Source organism: Orbicella franksi, chromosome 3 (genome assembly GCF_964199315.1).
Source record: "Orbicella franksi chromosome 3, jaOrbFran1.1, whole genome shotgun sequence".
Taxonomy (NCBI): Eukaryota; Metazoa; Cnidaria; class Anthozoa; order Scleractinia; family Merulinidae; genus Orbicella; species Orbicella franksi.
In genome coordinates, this window is record NC_138147.1 from 23,568,871 (window position 1) to 23,588,073 (window position 19,203).

The 19,203-nt window shown below is 38.9% G+C and overlaps 2 pseudogenes across 2 annotated transcripts in view; both read right to left on the reverse strand.

Moving 5' to 3' along the window:
• The window catches only part of LOC145482758 (polycystin-1-related protein-like), a 31,983-nt pseudogene extending 24,422 nt beyond the window's left edge, over positions 1 to 7,561 (reverse strand). The window contains exon 1 of the transcript XR_014048812.1: positions 7,001 to 7,561. The product of XR_014048812.1 is annotated as a polycystin-1-related protein-like (transcript). The remainder of the gene's footprint in view (positions 1 to 7,000) is intronic.
• On the reverse strand, positions 4,491 to 6,808 carry LOC145482756 (pancreatic secretory granule membrane major glycoprotein GP2-like; annotated as a pseudogene). Its single transcript, XR_014048811.1, has 2 exons — positions 6,389 to 6,808; positions 4,491 to 6,058 (listed from the first exon to the last, which is right to left on the reverse strand). The product of XR_014048811.1 is annotated as a pancreatic secretory granule membrane major glycoprotein GP2-like (transcript).
• Positions 7,562 to 19,203: the final 11,642 nt, after the last annotated feature.

Consider the following 19,203-nt stretch of genomic DNA (forward strand, 5'->3'; position numbering starts at 1 on the left):
ACATCTCTGTATATCGGTAGAACCTCTGCTTGAGACTACAGATTCGTCTGAGGTGATGTTCACTTCCTTGTTCTCGGGAAACTGGGAGTTTGAAACTCTGCTTGTCAGGAGGGCAAAGAGTTCTTTCTTGTTGTTACTGTCTTGAAGAAATGCTTTCCAGTTTGGAGGAATCTTGGTGTCACCTGTTACTTTTCTTCTCTGAGTCTTACCTCTCTTTCGGTTGAATCCTTGATACTGTTCGCCTTGTACGTATCCCAAACAATATCCACTCGTTTACTTGATTGGAGATGATTCAGAATGAATGGGATAAAGACGTTCTCAGCATAGCTATCAAAGGTGGAAACAGTTGTGGATAGAAGGGCGTGAACAACAGCTGCTCCATCAAAGATCGATCTTATAATTGTAGAGTGGAGGTGGATCAGGCTGCTTTGTACTCGGAGAGAGATGGTGGGTAGGGCTGGTTTTCGTGCATAAAATATTCGTCTAGGTCTTCGCTTCGATGCTGGGTGGCAATGTACAAACGGCTGAAAAGGTTGCAATCGCTTCCCAGTGCACTTACTTGCTGCTTTGACTTTGTTTTTGGCTTGGGCTTTTGTCGTTTAAACAGCGGCAGAGAATTTTTCTTGATGGTATCATGAATCGATACAGTTCTATCTTCGATCACTGTCTTTACAAAATTCTTGTACTGATTCTGGCCCACTCTCTCGATAGACGATAGGCATTTCCAGTACTTGATTGTTGGGAACTTAAAGCTGGTGCAGTTTCATCGTCGCTTGGTAGTCAAGTTCTGAACTTCGTTTAAAATACCCTTCCGAAATTATTCTTTTTTGCCGTAATAAAGAGTTAACAGTAGCCCAAAGAATCTGAATTCAATTAAATAACTATCTACCCAAAGTAGAAACCAAGCATTCTGTTCATAGAAAGTTGGCCTCTTAAAATTAATCTATTTCGCCGGCCATCTCAAGCTTAAATTGCATCGTCAGGTAATCAAATATTCTGTTTGTCTTACCTCGTGTTGCCTGAACGAAGTTAGCCCATGATTAAAGGTTGTTTACATATCACACTTTCGACATAAACCAAAACTGACCCCCAACTGAATTCCTGGACTCGCGTTTCCCGTATTTGGCGCCTTTTGCATATTTTTCCGCGCTTGGCACCGTTTGTATATTATCCTTTGCATACGTGGCAGCGATTGTATATTTTTCTATTTCCTCAGTTTCTCATTCGCTTAATGAAAAACCAAAGCAAAACTATATTAAAAAAAAAAAAAACCATTTCAAACTCAACTGCATCAGTGCTCTGAAGTCAGATCATTTAACATGAGCGAAAAAGCAAGAAACCGGCATGTTATTTTCACTTGACATAAACACGTTAAGGCTATCTAAGTGAACCACACAGCCTAATTTACAAGCTGTTGACGTATTTTGGTTTAATTTGGTGATCAAAAGCATAAAAACTATGGATTGATTTATCAGCCTCGTTTGCATGCTAATGAAGCTTATCGAGAATTGAAATGACGTGTCTTCCCCACCTCCCCCCCCCCGATCATCGAATCACGTGGCACCCAGGCTAAATTTGTTTCTTATGCCAACAAGATTCTTTGTGCCAAATGTCATGCTTTCTTCCACTCTGTAACGATCTAGCCTTAAAATCACCATAAGCCACCACACTATTGGTCGGGGACTTTGATGAGTTTGTCTTGATTTCAGTCAGTTACTACGAATTATCTGGGAGTCTTCCGGATACAGGGTAAATCTTGTACAAGTCTTATAATCTCTAGGATATGAAGAAACGGCGCAAAACTACAATTTTCACACTCATTTTGGTTAATGTTTCTTTATTTTTTGCAATTGGCATCTTATGGGAATTTTATCTGGATATTTGACGCATTTTTGTGGTGAAAGCGGAGTTTACTTTTTGAACCACGTTGTTTTTAGGATCTAGAAGATAAAGCTGGTGATCTCAAGGATTTTAACTTTTTTTAGGTTGGCATCTCTTAAGGGCCTGGTCTGACATCGAAACTCTGGCTGGCGACCCAATATTGAAGAAAAACGGGAGGGTTTTCTTAGGGGGTTGGGTGTGGCTACACGTGGCTATATTGGTGGGATTGCTCCGGTATATTTGATATCTAAAACGCCTACTACCGTTAGAGGTTAGATATATAGAAAACCATGCCAAAACATATAGTCATATCACAGTTGGATTCTGCACTGCTCTGATTCAGTAAAACATTGACTGAGTGGAAGGGCTAGGCTAGAAAATGTTTGGTATGTTATCATTCTAGTTTGATGGGTCACAGAACATTGCTCTTCAAATCCTCAATCATGTGAAGAACTGGAATGGATCTTCACAAAAATTTAGTTACCTTTTGGCATCAGATCGTGAACCGGTTTTATGGTCTGCTGTTTTGCCATTAGGTTGTCACCACAAGGCTGGGGGAACTAGCTTCCAGGTCCCAAAAAAAAAGAGAAAAAACGAGTACCACTAACGTTATAAAAATTACCAGATAGGATCAGAGAGCAGCGAGAATCATTTTCCCAAATACATAATTCTCTCTTGTTGTGGCTCAATAACAAATAAATTTATTTCTTACTTGGGGAAGTGTAACTCAGTTGCGTGTAAGTTGCTGAAAATCCGTCATACTGCTTGGACTGCGTATCATCAGAGACAAATAGCACTTTCAGGATCTCAAGAATTGAGTAATATGTTACAGTCTCACCAGGTGCGCCACATATTTTGTCATTTGAATCGGGATCAGCCCATAAGCCATTTTGAATTTGCAGATAATCACACGTGCACGCGTTTTGTGGACCGCATTGCTGTATTTTTAGGCCCATGTCAATTTCTAGCTTAACACGGTTTCCCTGGCGTGCTGTTATCTGCCAACTGCAGTTCAGGTTATCTGGATACTTTCTGGGGTAAAAAGGACCAGTAATAACACCTGATGTCTCAGTAAGGGTGATGTTTCTAGGACACACTGAAACGAGAAAACCAAAAAGGAAAACCGTTTCAGGTAACTTCAATACATACACTGCGCAACGCACACATTAAGTAATCTTAGGAATAGATGAAAGTTAATTTTACTGCATGTTTAAAGCTTTTTAGGGAGGTTTTCTACTTAGATATTGTTTTCATTTTGAAATAATTTAATTTATAGTATGGTGAATATACGACTATGTTCAAGTGAATATATGAAAGATCATATATTGATCTATACGACTGACTATACGACTATATTCAAGTGAATATATAAAAGATCATATATCTGAACTGCGGAGAAAGATATGAAGATATGATTGATTATCGCAGTTATACAAACAACTTAAGCAGTTGTGAAATTAAAGCCTGAAGACTTTAATCTCACAACTGCTTAAGTTGTGTGTATAACTGCGATGATCAATCATATCTTCATACGACTATATTGTTCCCCATTTTCTTTCATAAGAAGCTGACTTACGTAGTAGTCCATCTATCGTTTCATAAAATGCATTAAATCCTGGGTAACCATTGGCAACAGATCGCAGCCTAACTTGGATGGTATTTCCGACAGAGTACACTGGAGCAGGAAGTTCTCGCCCACATATCTGAAATTCTTGAGCGCCATCATCCGAAGCAACATTAGTGATAAAAACTCTAGCCCCCCTGGCTCTCCAATACACGCTGAGCTTTGGTTTTGCTCCAAAGTGAAGCTGAAGAAGATTAGTTTAATAATTCGGCCAATGGGCACTGTGATATTCCAGGTACAATTGCTGTTTGTGTAGAAGCTGTTTGGAAAATTCGGGCTTGAAAAGTATCCACTCGATCCTTCAAGGAATTCTCCCGGTGGAACACATGCTGTATAGGAAATCAACTTAATCAGTTACAAGTGAACAAAGTAATAACTTAGGAAAATGTTTCCTTTTTTCTATGTTCCACTGTTATTACTTTAGGGGGGGGGGGGCGAGTAGGTGAGGGGCTTGTTTCTCTCAGCTTCTAAACTTAAGTGCGAATAGCAATCCATATATCTTAATAAAGCCACGGCTAACACAAAAACGAGGTTTAGTTCCAGTGCACGCTCGGGTTGGCACAAACGTTTGAGCTTATTGACCGAGTGGCAGGGCTGGGCTACAAAATATGTTGTAGGAGGTCACGACGTCGTCGATGTCGTTTCAAATGTCGAAATTTGGCTACGGTAAAACGCAGGAAAACCCATGCAAAAAAAATTCGAATGAGACTCATGTTGAGAAAGCAGCTAAACGTTTTGTTCAGCTTTTTTCGTGAATTGAGATATTAGAGACTCTGCTGTCGGAACTCCCCTAAGACGCTAAAACGTGGCTATTGAGGCAATAGTTAACTATTAGATTTTGAGCTTAATGAGTCACATATCACGGATAGAAATCGAGAGCGATCGAATAGTCTAATTGTTTTGGTCTAAATCCACTAGTCGTTCAAAACTTTATCTAAATCCTCTCCACAAACACTTTAGGGCTGCTTGCGGGGGAAGCCTGCTTTCGTCTCGAATTATACTCGTCTGTCAAAGATATCTCTGTCCTTGGTAATGTATCGAGAAGATTTACCGTAGCTCATTCATTTCTTCGTTGATCGAAAATTCTAGAAAAGCCAACAGTGGCTTTCCAATTAACAAGCAGAAATTTCATTTTATTGTGTTAGAAAATAGTACTAATTGGCTGTATACGTAGGGTATGATTTTTAGGCCGTTTTGGTCAGAAATAGGGTATCGATTTTGGCCATTTTGGTCTCGAGATTTTTATCACATGATAATTGACGGGTAAGGGTTTTGGGAAAGTGGCCGCACAACCCCAACCAATTTTTCTGGGAGTACCCTCCCCGAGGACGGAGATTATCTATTGACTGCTAACCGTCATTATTATACATTGAACTCACTATCTCTTTTCTGATTAGCCGAAAGCGTACAGTGAATTTTCGAAATCAGCGCCTGTGACGTCATCTAGCTGCAGATTATACAATAACATGTCAAGGGCACTCAACGTCACGGGTAGTCATGCCATGTAGGACCGCAGTGTCATGTCCAGTTCGCGCGCCTTGTGTTGCTTGCTGTCAGTGAAGAAGCAAAAATGTGACTTCCATTTTCTTTCGTTCAGCGTATAATAAAACAATTTATTAGATTCGGTTTTTGTGGTATCCAGAATAATCAAGGTCGAGGTACTGAGGGGTTATCAGCCTCAGCCTTTAGCTTCGGCCGATAACCCCTACCTCGACCTTGATTATTCTGGATATCACAAAAACTTCATCCAGTATATTGTTTATTACCCAAGTCTAGGGGTAATGATGGGTAAACTGCCAGTGAGAAGTCGAGTTTTTGGACAGTGCACTTGCAGGTTGTGCTTGGCGAGTTAATGCTGGTCGCAAAGGAGCTCTTTCGATAACAGTGTTGGACGTATTATTAGCTCACGGAAGAAACGTCCTTTCCTCTCGAATTGTTTCCCTCTGTTAACAAACTCTCTGACCTAAGTCACAGCAAAATAGATGATCGATTTTGTTCGATTACCGACCTCAATCAAACAATGCGGTCTTCAATTGAGTTCGATTGAATTTTGGTTCGAATTTGTTCGATTAGATACGCCGGGAGGTTTGTCAACATATTTCAGGCTCATGGTATATTTTCAGTCATTCAGGTTGGCTATTAACACAACTGATCAATGCAACTTACCAGAGCCGGCGTTACCACAATAGCGAGCTCGACCCCCAACAAGCAGATGATAACTTGTCCTCTGTTACTCATACACGTAGTAAGAGCTGCAGTTCTTCACTTTAATGATGTTATTCAAATTAAAGCAGCGGTCGTTTACACTGAAACAGACTTGACGTGTCACCAATCCTTCAGCGACTGTCGGGTGTGCACCATTAAACTAACCTGGACGCTCAGTACCGCAGCGATAACTGAGAACACATTTGTCCGGCATCCGATCCCCGGCAGCTCCTTGGAAACGATACCAACCCGTTACCAGGCTACTATCGTCTCTGTAATGAGGCGGTTCTGCGTTCCCTTGAGCGCGGTCTGCTTCGCTCAGGACTGTGTAATTTGTGCAACCATCCACTTCAAGTAAAAACAAAACAAAACAAAAAAAAAAAAGAAAATGTATACGTCATTGGCCACTCCCCATTGGGGCTTTTTAGGACCAATGTAAACAAACAATGATAAATAAAAAAAACAACGATAAAATAAACAAACCAGTTAGTTACAGTTATGACAAAATTATATTCCTTTTTGTGGGGTATCTTATCTTTATTTTGGTTCAGGTTTGTTATATTAGCTTATTTATTCTTATTTTGTTTGAAATTCTAGGTTTGTCAACATGTTTCAGGCTCATGGTATATGTTCAGTTATTCAGGTTGGCTACTAACACAACTGATCAATGTAACTTACCTGCGCCGGCGTTACCGCAATAGCGAGCTGAATCGCCATCAGGCTGATTATCACTTGTCCTCTGTAACTCATACACGTAGTAAGAACTGCAGTTCTTCACTTTGATGATGTTATTCCTATAACAGCAGTCGCTGCTTATACTGAAACAGACTTGACGTGTCACCACTCCTTCAGCGACTGTCGGGTGTGCATCATTAAGCCAACCTGGACGTTCAGTACCGCAGCGATACTTGAGAACACATTTGTCCGGCATCTGATCCCCGGGAGCTCCTTGGAAACGAAACCAAAACGTTACCGGGCCCACCGGTAACCAAAAATCGGTTCTGTAATGAGGCGGTTCTGCGTTTCCTTGAGCGCGGTCTGCTTTACTCAGGACTGTGTAATTTGTACAACCATCCACTTCAAATAAAAACAAACCAGTTAGCTACAGTTATGACAAAATTATATTCCCTTTTGCGGGGTATCTTATCTTTATTTTTGTTCAGGTTTGTTATATTAGCTTATTTATTCTTATTTTGTCTGACATTCTAGGTTTGTCAACATATTTCAGGCTCATGGTATATTTTCAGTCATTCAGGTTGGCTATTAACACAATTCATCGATGCAACTTACCTGCGCCGGCGTTACCACAATAGCGACTGAACGAAGGTGTCTTCTGTAACTCATACACGTAATAAGAGCTGCAGTTCTTCACTTTAATGATTTTATTCCAATAACAGCAGTCGTCGTTTACACTGTAACAGACTTTACGTGTCACCACTCCTTCAGCGACTGTCGGGTGTGCACCATTAAGCCAACCTGGACGCTCGGTACCGCAGCGATACTTAAGAACACATTTGTCTGGCATCTGATCGCCGGCCTCTTCTTGAAAACGATACCAACCCTTTACCAGGCTACTGTCGTGTCTGTTGTAAGGCGGTTCTGCGTTTCCTTGAGCTTTTCTGCTTCACTCGGGACTGTGTAATTTGTACAACCATCTACTTCAATTAAAACCATACCAGTTTGTTACAACAAGAGAGGTTACAATCATAAAAAAAAGTCAATTACCAGTATGATTCATTATTGTAGGGTATCTCATCTTTATTTGCTTATTCTTTTCCGTTTTGTCCAAAAATATTATATTTACCAAGATCATTAGAGAACCTTATATAGTTTTTTCCCTTCACTATTAATTTTGAGGAGTTCTTTTTTCCGTTACTAATAAAAGGTTCGTAGAATCACTGCAGTCTTTTGTAAACTAACTCTTTTCTACTCTGCTGACCTCAGAAAACAAACGCTTAATAATCCGAATTAGGAAATGCAGCAAATTAAATTCGACAAAAACATTGAAGAATTTCCTAGCGTGAACGGCCGAATTTGAACAAATCCATTACCTTTCTAGATATTATACTTACCTCCGCGGGTAGGTGCTGAAAATAATCATAAAGTTTGGATTAAATTCAAACTCAAAGGAAGTTGATCAATTCAGAAAAATTCGTAGTAAAACCCTCAAATCGTGATACTTGTTCTTAGATATCGTTCTACACCGAGTGGAAGCCCGTTAACGCGGTCACCAACGGGCCACAAAAATCTGCCCGTATTAACGGGGTGACCGTATTTAGACTACGACTCTTTCGCTTAGTACGTCTTTCGCTTACTACGCCTTTCGCTCTTTCGCTTAGTACGTCGTGCGTGACGCGAAAGAAATTCGCGCGAAAAAAATGGCCGCGCGAAAGGAGGGACTACCGCCTAAGCCCAAGAGTTTGCCCTTTCACGGCCGAGTGATTTTTCGGTGTAGGATTTCTCATCTTGACGTCCTCTTATTATCGCCTGTTATCAATAGCCCCGGGAGATCTGAATAAAATTGCTCTACTCTACTCTTCAAGTAGCCAGGCAAAAACATATGCCGTGAGAAGTATATCTTCGTTCAGTATTCGTTCAGCGAAACTGCCAAAGAAGTTTTAAAAAGAAGACGGCGGAAGAGGCCTCTTGTAACGATTTTCGCTGCGTCTAAATGTTATTGCGAAAATTTCAACAGAGTTTCAACCGAGAATTTACATTATACATTATACATTATACATAGGAGATCATCCAACTGCGGTGAAATGTTTGCCGATAGCAGCGGAAAATTTCAGGTGAATGTTCGGTTTCAAGTGAGAGTCCGGTTCATTCTTTCAAATGGACGGCAGAAAGGCCAAGCTCAGTGAATTTATATTCGCCGACTTAGACGATGCTGTTGAGCGGCGAAATCACTAACACGCTCGCAGTCGGGTTGAAGGCAGAGAGCTTTGCCAAACAAAACATTGGATAAATTCAAATCTTTCCAAAGCCTGTTGCCAGATTCGTAAGAACATCACGGCTTGCGAAGCGCGATTCCAACGCTTCGATTTGCTCCGGTTCCAAAACATTCCTGGAAGACGTCACAGGTATCTCGAATGTTGACAACACGTTTTCAACGCTCTTAACATAAGCCAATCATATTTTTGCGTTGTGAGAGCAACGCATAATTCAGACTCTTGGGCTTAGGCGGTAGTCCCCCCTTTCGCGCGCTCCTCGCCTCCAGGATTTCGCGCGGCCATTTTTTTTCTCGCGGTTTTCTTTCGCGTCACGCACGACGGACTAAGCGAAAGAGGGACTACTCGTAGTCTAGACCGTATTAAAAGGGCTCTTTAAATAAGAGAACGAGTGACTGGGCTTAAGCTCGGGCCAGAATAAAGCGGCCGTAATAACGAGGTGACCAGGCCGTAATAACGAGGTGACAGGGCTCTAAAACGAAGTGACCAGGCCGCATTAACGAGGTTACCGTATCAAACGACGTGGCCGTGAGGCGAGAGTTCCACTGTAGATATTGTGCCTAATCTGTTTTATAACAACTTGATAGGAAATCAGTCGTGACTGAAAAAAGGACTTGTTTGAAGATTATCATGACATGAATGTAGACAAGCCTACATGGGTATCCCTTTCTAATGTCTTGTCCGAGTCACTATACCCTTTGGTTTTTGAAGGGCCCAGAACCCGGCAGGGTAACCATAGATGGTCGAAGCTTAAGTGTCGACGACCTCTTCAAAACCTTTGTTAGAGACTCTGTTAAGCCTTTGTTGGAAGCAGTTAATTGTGTTTAAAAAAGTCAAAGTAGCATTATTTTAGATTAAAATCGCTTTAACAAACCATGCATGAGTATCTATTGACAGAGACGCCTTTACTTGGTCAGCTTAACCCTTTGAGCCCAGTTACGCCTATACGCGTAATTAATGGTCTGGCTCTTTGTACCACTTGTGACGTCATCAATTTAAATGTCATCAGACATTCTTGATAAGCAGTAGATCTAGGATGGACCTCTCCGTACAGCGGTCGATTTTGGATATCGACGACATTCTGACGTAGCAAATTGAACAACAGCGTTATCAGTTTTGGTGGAAAAATGCTAGTAAAACGGTCCACTATGCCCATAATTGATCAGGGTCCAAATTTTGGCTTATGCACATGCAACGAAATGGAATATTGCACAATTTTGTACCTAATCTTTGGGAAATCTATCCTTTTGGTAAGACATAGCTTTTTTAGCAAAACTTAGGCCCATTTAGCGTCACGGCAGCCAAAAAAGCTGTTTAAACGGTTAAAAACGGTATTTTTTTGGTGAAAATCTGGTCCCGAAAGGGTTAATTGTGGATTCTCCACCGAAGGAAAGACTCTATCCGACAGAACTATATCGGTTGAACGTTTGAAAGAAACAATTTTATGATACTGCATTTTCCATTGTATTCGTCAGAATTCTGCTTTACCACAGATCTTGTCACGATATATGTGTAAGATGTTGCAAACTAGGAATGTCTAGCTCATTTGAAGGCAAGACAAACATTAAAATACAGGCGTTCGAATTTGTCATGGGCCATCAGTTTGTTACAGCAGTCGGCAGGGTGTTACACTTAACGATCACGGCCACACTGACAGGGAACACAATGTTAAAACACAATCGCACAAAGATTAAGAGAGCGAATGGCTTACTTATTCGTCCTGCGCCAAAAACAACAATGGCTTGTAGAAATAGCAGTGGTACCATCTTTTATACCTGCAGAAAACCACATCAACCCTGTGTTTTAATTTGGTGTAAAGTTTGAAAGTGGGAAGAACGCGAGTTACGGATTCGCGAGTTGAAGTTGCTAGTTGCGAGTTGTCGGTTTAAATTGGAGTTGACGTTTTTACATTCACCAAACGGTAGTAGTTACGACTGCTACTCTTCTAAAGACGAAATTCTAATTTTCCCATTATTTACTCTAAATCAAAAAAAGTCAAGATTATTTTACATAAAAAGTACAATTCAATACAAACTGACGTAGCACTGCTCTTAGAGGGTGACAGCAGGTTTTGTCCTCTATACACGAATTGTGGCTTCCTCTTTGGCGAACGCTAGAAATTGATGGACTAGCTGAGTACTAATATACTTATTAAAACATCTCTACTGCCGTACTGATTGTAGAAAAGTGAATATCTAGAAATTTGGGTCCAATTTACCTGTTATGTTGTCTCTGTTTCCTTCCAAATCGAAACAAACGCTTCGGTCTCAGCTTGAGAAGTCGTACCGCAGGAAAAGTTCCCTTTCTGTGAGGACCAAAGTTAACAACAGTTTATTTATATCATAGCAGAACAGTTAATCAACGTGATAAATAATTAATGATATTTTAAACTAGAAAAGGATGAGAACTAACAGCGGAAAGCACGCCAACAGCAGCAAAGTGATTGTTTAATTAACGTTCTTTACAGCCAACTAAAGATGAAACAGTTGTCTCTGTAATTGTTCCTCGCTTTGAAAATATTTCTTGGCTCATAACTAGCTCAAAGACCTTTATCAGAACCTGTCTCGCTTCTCCATTTTATTGTATTGTTATACAAATGTAGCACTGAGTTAATGGTTTTTTTTTTTCGCTGTCATTCTAAACCCTACAACGCATTCTTATTTACCATTGTTTCAAAATGTTCTTTTAAATCCAAAAATTATTCCAGTCAAAAAAAAAAAAAACTGTAGCAGTTACAAGACTCTAATACTTGAAATGTGAGGAAAGGACTCACGAGACAACAGGAAAATCGACCTCAAAACCAAAAAAATAGTGATCCCTTCCTTCAAACTCAGACGGAAATGTTCCCGAGCTTGACTGAACGAGATCTGTTGAATCAAGTGGAAAAGACAATGCCATATGACCATGATATGACAATATGACTGCATCATCGAAATAACGTTGTTCCTCGATTATTCCAACTATCTATCAAAAAAAGAATTAGGTCATGGTTTTGGTTGTGCGTCTGTGGACTTATGATCCACTTGGTAAGTTTGAAGATCACTTCAGAAGCTTGAGTTGCTCTCGGCTGAGCCTCGAGCAACTCCTCAAGCTCTTCAACTCCATAACTCGATAGACCAACTTCCTGTAACATGTAGGGCTGTATAGTCTTGAACCCAACGTTACTGTGCCCTTCAAATCGGACAGTCGCAAAGATTTTTTGCATTCGGTATCATCCAAGATTCACGCACATTTTCATACGCTAAACGACCTAAAGATGAAATTTTAAACATTTTGGCAGACCATCCGCGTACATATTTAAGGTGAACCTCAGAATTAACCTGCCAAATGCCTTAATGCATATCAAACCCTCGGCTCGCGAATAATTATTTCCAGACAGGTTTCAGAACGTTCGAAAGAAAAAATGTTTTATCAGGCATAGTGATATACATTTCATTTCCACGCCAATATCCTCCTACTCTACTGCTCTTCTTGTATTCTACTGAGTAATGAAGGCTTGAAATGGATTCCCAAGGAAAACTGTTTTCAAAAATTCGCAAGACTTCCCGTCGACAGCTGGGCCAGCGCTATGATGCGAAGAATCCAGGCGTTTAATATAATCGACAAAACAAGGGGAGAATTCAAGGCATGGTGGATTAAAATTCTGTTCAAGATTTTAGATTATGTTTTTTTGTTTTCACCTTATAAGGAAGTATGGACTTTTCATTGCTATGAATGTCCGTCATGAATTCAAAGATATCTTTTTTAAAGAACAATTTCAAAAATAACGAAAGAAAATTAGCAAAATCTAAGTGACATATAAAAACATTTTACACTTTGTATATGTCCTATTTATCGGAGTTGGCCCACCCGACCTGAAACAAAACCCGCGACTAACTCCAACACCTTTCCTAATCTTTCCTAATCCATTTATGAAATGTATGTGGCTTTAATTAGTCTTTCTGGTCGCACATTCTCAGACAACATAGTGCTATATATCAAAGAAAGAAAAAAAATATCTGTAATGCTTGCACATAAACCTGATCAATACTTTGGTTCGAATCCCGTTGAAGCCCCGATTTTTTTCAGGCTTCTTCTTTCCAATTGCTTAAATTGGAAAATTTACTGCGATGATCATTCTTCACTTTCATCTACAACCGCAGTTCAAATATGAATTATTTCATATATACTTCACATCATTCCACTCCTCACGGGAAGATATCAACTCAATTGATTGACCTCGCCCCCAATGTGTGGCTTCATAGCTCAGTTGGTAGAGCATCGCACCGGTATCGCGGAGGTCACGGGTTCGAATCCCGTTGAAGTCCCGATTTTTTTCAGGCTTCTTCTTTCCAATTGCTTAAATTGGAAAATTTACTGCGATGATCATTCTTCACTTTCATCTACAACCGCAGTTCAAATATGAATTATTTCATATATACTTCACATCATTCCACTCCTCACGGGAAGATATCAACTCAATTGATTGACCTCGCTCCCAATGTGTGGCTTCATAGCTCAGTTGGTAGAGCATCGCACCGGTATCGCGGAGGTCACGGGTTCGAATCCCGTTGAAGTCCCGATTTTTTTCAGGCTTCTTCTTTCCAATTGCTTAAATTGGAAAATTTACTGCGATGATCATTCTTCACTTTCATCTACAACCGCAGTTCAAATATGAATTATTTCATATATACTTCACATCATTTCACTCCTCACGGGAAGATATAAACTCAATTAATTGACCTCGCTCCCAATGTGTGGCTTTATAGCTCAGTTGGTAGAGCATCGCACCGGTATCGCGGAGGTCACGGGTTCGAATTCGGGTTCGAAGTGCTAATTAAAAAGAACTTACCAGAGGGCTTTGCCTTCTATGGGCAAACTGTGTCTTCCTCTTGTGGTAAACCGACTATACTGAAATGATGAACAAGATGTCAAAACATCCACGATACATTCTTAAGGAAAGAAAATTGATTATTTGGTAATTTGGGTCCATTTTACCTGTTTTGTTGTATTTTTTTCTCGGATGCAAACGTTTCGGTCTCAAACTAAAGATTCCTGCTGTGCGATAACTTCCCTTTCTGTGAGGATCAAAGAAGACAACACACAGTCTGTTTTAAAATTAAAATACGCATGGGCCAACGTGATTAATAATTAATGATATTTTACTTGTTGAACTAAGAAGGAAGGAAGAGAGCCTAATGGTAGCAATCCTCTTTAGCAGCGTAGTGATCGACTAAAGAAATTTAGTTCTTGTTTGGCTTAAAATTTCTTTGCTTACAAATTGGTCCAAAAACTAGACAGAAATTAGTGTTTTACACCTTCTGCCCGCGCCTTTCTCAAGTCTGGGCTTTACTGTATTTTTATGAGGCTATTATTTACTCACTACTGTTTTAAATTGTCAAACCGTCAAATTAGCCCAGCCAAACAATACTCTAAAATTCTATTATTATAAACTGTCAAAGATTAGCCCAAACAAGACAATGCTCACAGACGTAATTTCTAAGATGTTTAATGTTTTAACATCAATTTTCGTTTTCAAACTTATCGTAGGTTTTGAATGTTGCCTCAAAAAATTAGTCTTTGTTTAAGTCTTGGCAATACATGAATGTTGTGTCAGCAATGTGTAGAAAGGGCCCGTGAGATAATAAGGGAACCGTTATCTCCCCAATAATGTAAGACTGTATGCTCCAAACTTCATTCAGTTATTCACGCTGCAGCAGAAGAAGATGGAATAAACTTCTGAGGAAAATACGAGAGAAATTGGCTTGAATTAACTGCTCTTCATGTAGTTGAAGATGCGTGGTTATTTACAGCTTTCTTTCGCGAATAAAAGCATTTTATTTATCATGCTATCCGGTACGTTTGCTTTGGCATTTCTTTAACACTGATGTTTGCCAGTTCAACGGTCGTATCTAGTAACCGTTATCAGACAATAAATAACAAGGACACAGAAAAGGATCCATATACGTTGCACATGCACTTGGGAATGAGGGCTTATATTCACATTCTATTAACCCACACACTACAGATAAATTGTTGAAAGGCTTTTGATGCCTTAAGCATTAAAACCGAATTAGTTTTGAACAACTTTTAGTGCCTTCTGCAAAGAGGAAAATCCATTATTTTCAAGCATTAAGTCTGAATACTTTGGCAACAATCAATTAATATGAAATAGTATCACTGGAAACATTATATATAACTCTGAATCGAAAATAATCAAGATTACTTTTTTCATCAAAACATTTGACAGTCATGCAATTAATGGAGAAAAGATATTGTTTGAAGTTATGTAGTTGAAGCCCGGAACTGAAGGAAATTCAGATGTTTTACAGCTTGTAGCAGAGCCTGCCTTAATTTTGGGCTTTACAGTATTGTTATGAGCCTATTATTTATTCACTATTCTTCTAAACTAAAAAACGTCAAATTAATTCACGTAAAACAGTATTCTTATATGACATTTTTAAAATGCTAATGTTATAACTGTCAAGGTTATTCCAAACAAGTCAATTTTCTCAGCAGTGCATATTTGCGATGCGTACAGCGTCAAGAGTTAGCACAAAACAAGCTATTGTTTGAACAACCATTTTCATTTTCAGATTCATTGTAGTGTTTAAGAGGCTGTCCGTGCAAGAATCGACCACTCGATTTTCATCCGAAAACAGAATTTGTTCCAATTTTCTGTGTGAGACAGTTAGTCCATATGATAAACAAAAATAGCAATAGTTTGGCTTCAAGTGCTATTTTTCAATATTTCTGGCGACGATTTCCGAGGACGGTCCAAAACCGTTGAAATCGCTCTGTTGAGAGTCAAATGTAGGCGTTGCGCCGAAAGTGCTGAAAACTTTTTTTTTTTTTTTTTTTTTTAATTACAACATTAACTCTATTTACATTATATTGCTCTAATTTTTTACACTATTTAAATTACAATAACTAAACGACTTACATTACTAACAAATACAGTTACACGACTTACACAATTAAGAAATACAGTGACGACAAGGGGCAAAGAAAAAAAAAAAAAAAAAAAACTGGGAAGAAAAATAGCTAGTTATCATTACAGCTTGAGGTTGTAGTACAGAAACATAAAAAAACAGACCAAAGGCATGTGGTACATTAAAAGTAAAATGAGTTATGCATCTGACAGGAGATTAGAAATAGATTAATGGGTAGGAGATAGATAACCCTACAGAAAATATAATCTAAAATATTAATTAAATCCTCATGTATCCTGTAAGAGGTTTCCATTTCTTCGTGTCCCCACTTTTTGTTTCTATCTCACATTGTAATTTTAGTGTGCATATGAAAAGCGTAAGATTTGGATGATCATTTTTTGTTTTAGCGAGCCATATGTGATATCGTGCTAAGAGAAAGCAGTAATTTATAAGAAGCGCAAATTGAGAGATATCTGGCCCCAGACCCAAAGCAGTAATATTTGTCAAAGCATAATCTCTAGGAAGTAAATTTAAGTTTTTCAGCCATTCAGTAAGTTTATTCCAAAAGTGAGATGTTTGACGGCATGACCAAAAAAGATGAATTATTGACTCAGAGGAGGTGTGACAAAAACTGCACTTTTCATCGCCCTGTAGACCTATTCTAAATAAAAAGTTATTGGTTGGTACACGTCTATGTAAGAATTTAAACTGAAACTCTATCAGCTTAGTGCTCTTTGTGCATTTTTTAGCTAAAAGATAGGCAGCATTCCAATTTATGTTGTCATTTATTGGTAGGCCACAATCCTCTAGCCACTTCTTTTGACTTGACTCTGGGGTTAAACTCTTGTTACTAATCAGTTTTTTATATATTATTGTAGTTGCTTTTTTGACCTGCAAAATTCTTGTTGTAAGTGGCTCATATTCGTGGTCGGTGTTCTGTAAATCTTGAAAATTAGAATCAGTCCGAAGAGACTTTACAGCCGATATTAATCCGTAGAAGCTGAGAGGGCGAGGGTCTATTTCATACTTACAGCGGAAATCATTTAACGAGAGAAAATTGTTGTCCGGTCCTAAAAGATGTTTCACCCGAGTTATTCCCTTGGTGAACCAATTTTTAAAAAAAAACTGTTTTGTTGGCTATCTTTATTAGGGAGTTATGCCAAAGTTGTTGATCCAGAAAGTGATCTTTCGATGTTATTTCAGGTTCAAAGTTAACTTCCGCCCAGATTCCTAATAGTTCTTTTAAAAAGGCATCCGAAGTTGTTATTGTCGATAAGGTGTCTCTAACGTTGAGGTTGTAGGAAAAAAAGTTTTGACAGCCATATTTTTTTAGGGTTATATCAAAAAAGATTTTCCATTTTCCCTTATTGTTGTTATCTAAATATTTTTTAATCCATGTGGTTTTGAGAGATTTATTGAAGGAACTAATATCAATCATTTTTAGGCCACCACCACCGAAATCATTGATCATTACCTTCCGTTTTATCTTGTCGCCTTTACCATTCCATAGAAAAGTGTAGAGTAAATCATTTATTTCTTTTAAAACCCTGTAGTTTGAGCGAAGAGGCGAGAGTAGATAAACCAATTGGGAGACCACTAGTGATTTGATAACAGTGATTTTCCCTAACAATGTGAGTCGGCGGTATTTCCAGCATCTCAGGATTTCTTTCACTTTTTCAAGTTTCTCATTGTAGTTTAAAGAGGCAGATAGTTCGGGATCTGTTGAAATCCATAGACCTAGGGATTTTACTTTGTCTTTTGGCCATTTAAGCTCTTTTCCTGATAACAGAATTTTATCACTTCCAATACTTGCGCCAATCCATAGAACTTCCGTTTTCTTATCATTGAGTCTGAGGCCAGAGACTTTGCTGAAATCGTCAAGCATTGCAAGGGATGAAAGGAGAGATTCACGTGACCCGTCTAATATAAGTGTTGTGTCATCGGCATACTGACTTAACTTAATTTCCACATTATTTACAGTGATTCCCTTTATATTAGTATTTTTCCTAATTGCCGTGGCCAGCACCTCTGCCGATAGGATAAATAAATAAGGTGAGAGCGGGCAGCCTTGCCTAACACCTCTTTGAATTTCAAAAAAATTACTTGCCCATCCATTATTCAGAATACAGCTTTCAGTATGACTATACATGGTTTTCACCCAGTTAATTAGCGAAGCACCAAAACCGTAGGATCTTAATGTTCCATGTATGAAGGACCATTCGAGAGAATCAAATGCCTTTTCAAAGTCAATAAAAAGTAACAGGCCCGGGATATTCTTTTCTGTGGCATATTGGATAATAGAGTCAATGAGTCTGATATTTTCGCCTATAAATCTGCCCTTCAAAAATCCTGTTTGATCGTGATTGATAAGGTTTGGAAGTACTAATTTAATTCGGTGTGCAATAGATTTTGCTGCGATTTTGTAATCAGTGTTCAAAAGGGTAATAGGCCTTCTACTCAAATGCAGTAAAACTTACAGATAATTTTATTTCATGTTTTTTCTTTCAATTAACGGTAAAATATTTAAAATCGGGCTCAAGAAAAATTAATTATGATTTTCTGAAAATGCTCCACAAAGAGCCTTCGCAAATTTAAGCGGGCATGCTGCTGGTTGAAGGAGTGTTTCTCAAAAGTATAACGTGATCTGGAGCCCTGACCAATATCCATGTTTAGTACTAGGGCTAGCGCACCGAGAACAGGAAAAAAAACTTCGGGCACTAAGGTTTTGGAACTACCGGAGTTCCATCAACATAGCTAATATTCAGCCGCGAAAGCTTGCGTGACACAATTTCGCACAGATTATTGTTCCTAAGTTTCCCACATAAATTCTTAAGTTTCCCGCAAAAAATAATATTACCTTGAAGCAAATATTCTGAAAACGTGCTTTCTGCTCTGGATAAGGCATGAAAAGCCTTAAATTAACGAAATATTCCTCCAATTGGGAATTTATGAGCTAAAATGAGCGGCAGCAGTGTAAGTTATCTTGTCTGGCCTAAAAGCTGTTTCTGAAATTCAGTTAATTACTCATGTGCAGTACTGGGCTCCGTTTCTCCGTTTTGGTGTCACATCTGTGCCTGCAAATTTATGTATGCATACATTTACACGGTCTTTGGAGCTCCGTCAGCCATATTGGATTCTTCAAGAAGGTGCCGTTTTTTCGCAAACGTTGTGCTTTTTCCCCAATTTGATACGGTGTGAAAGTACCTATCAATACTTTAGTTCGTTGTTAAGATTCTGAACTGGCATGTGAGCATGCATGAACAACAACAAAGTGTTTCTGGAGAGGTAAGCCATTGTTTATGTCGATCGCCATCTGACAATATGACAAGTCTCAAATTTATTAGGGTTTTGGAGATTCAAGGACATATTACGAAGAATCATTCACTAAGAACGTGCTCTGTATACTTAATCTTTTGGTCAAAAAATGCTTCCTGTTCGTGTAAATGGACGTGTTAAAAAAAAGGGGCAGGTAACAGGCCACGTTCGATATACCGTATATCAATATTCTAGCCTGTCTCCGAGGATTTCAGGACAAAATGTTCAAGTTTCTTTTGTCCATCAAATCCCAGAAGATACTCGGTTACAAAGAAATTTTTTTAAAAGAAAAATAAAGGCTATAACTTGACTTTTC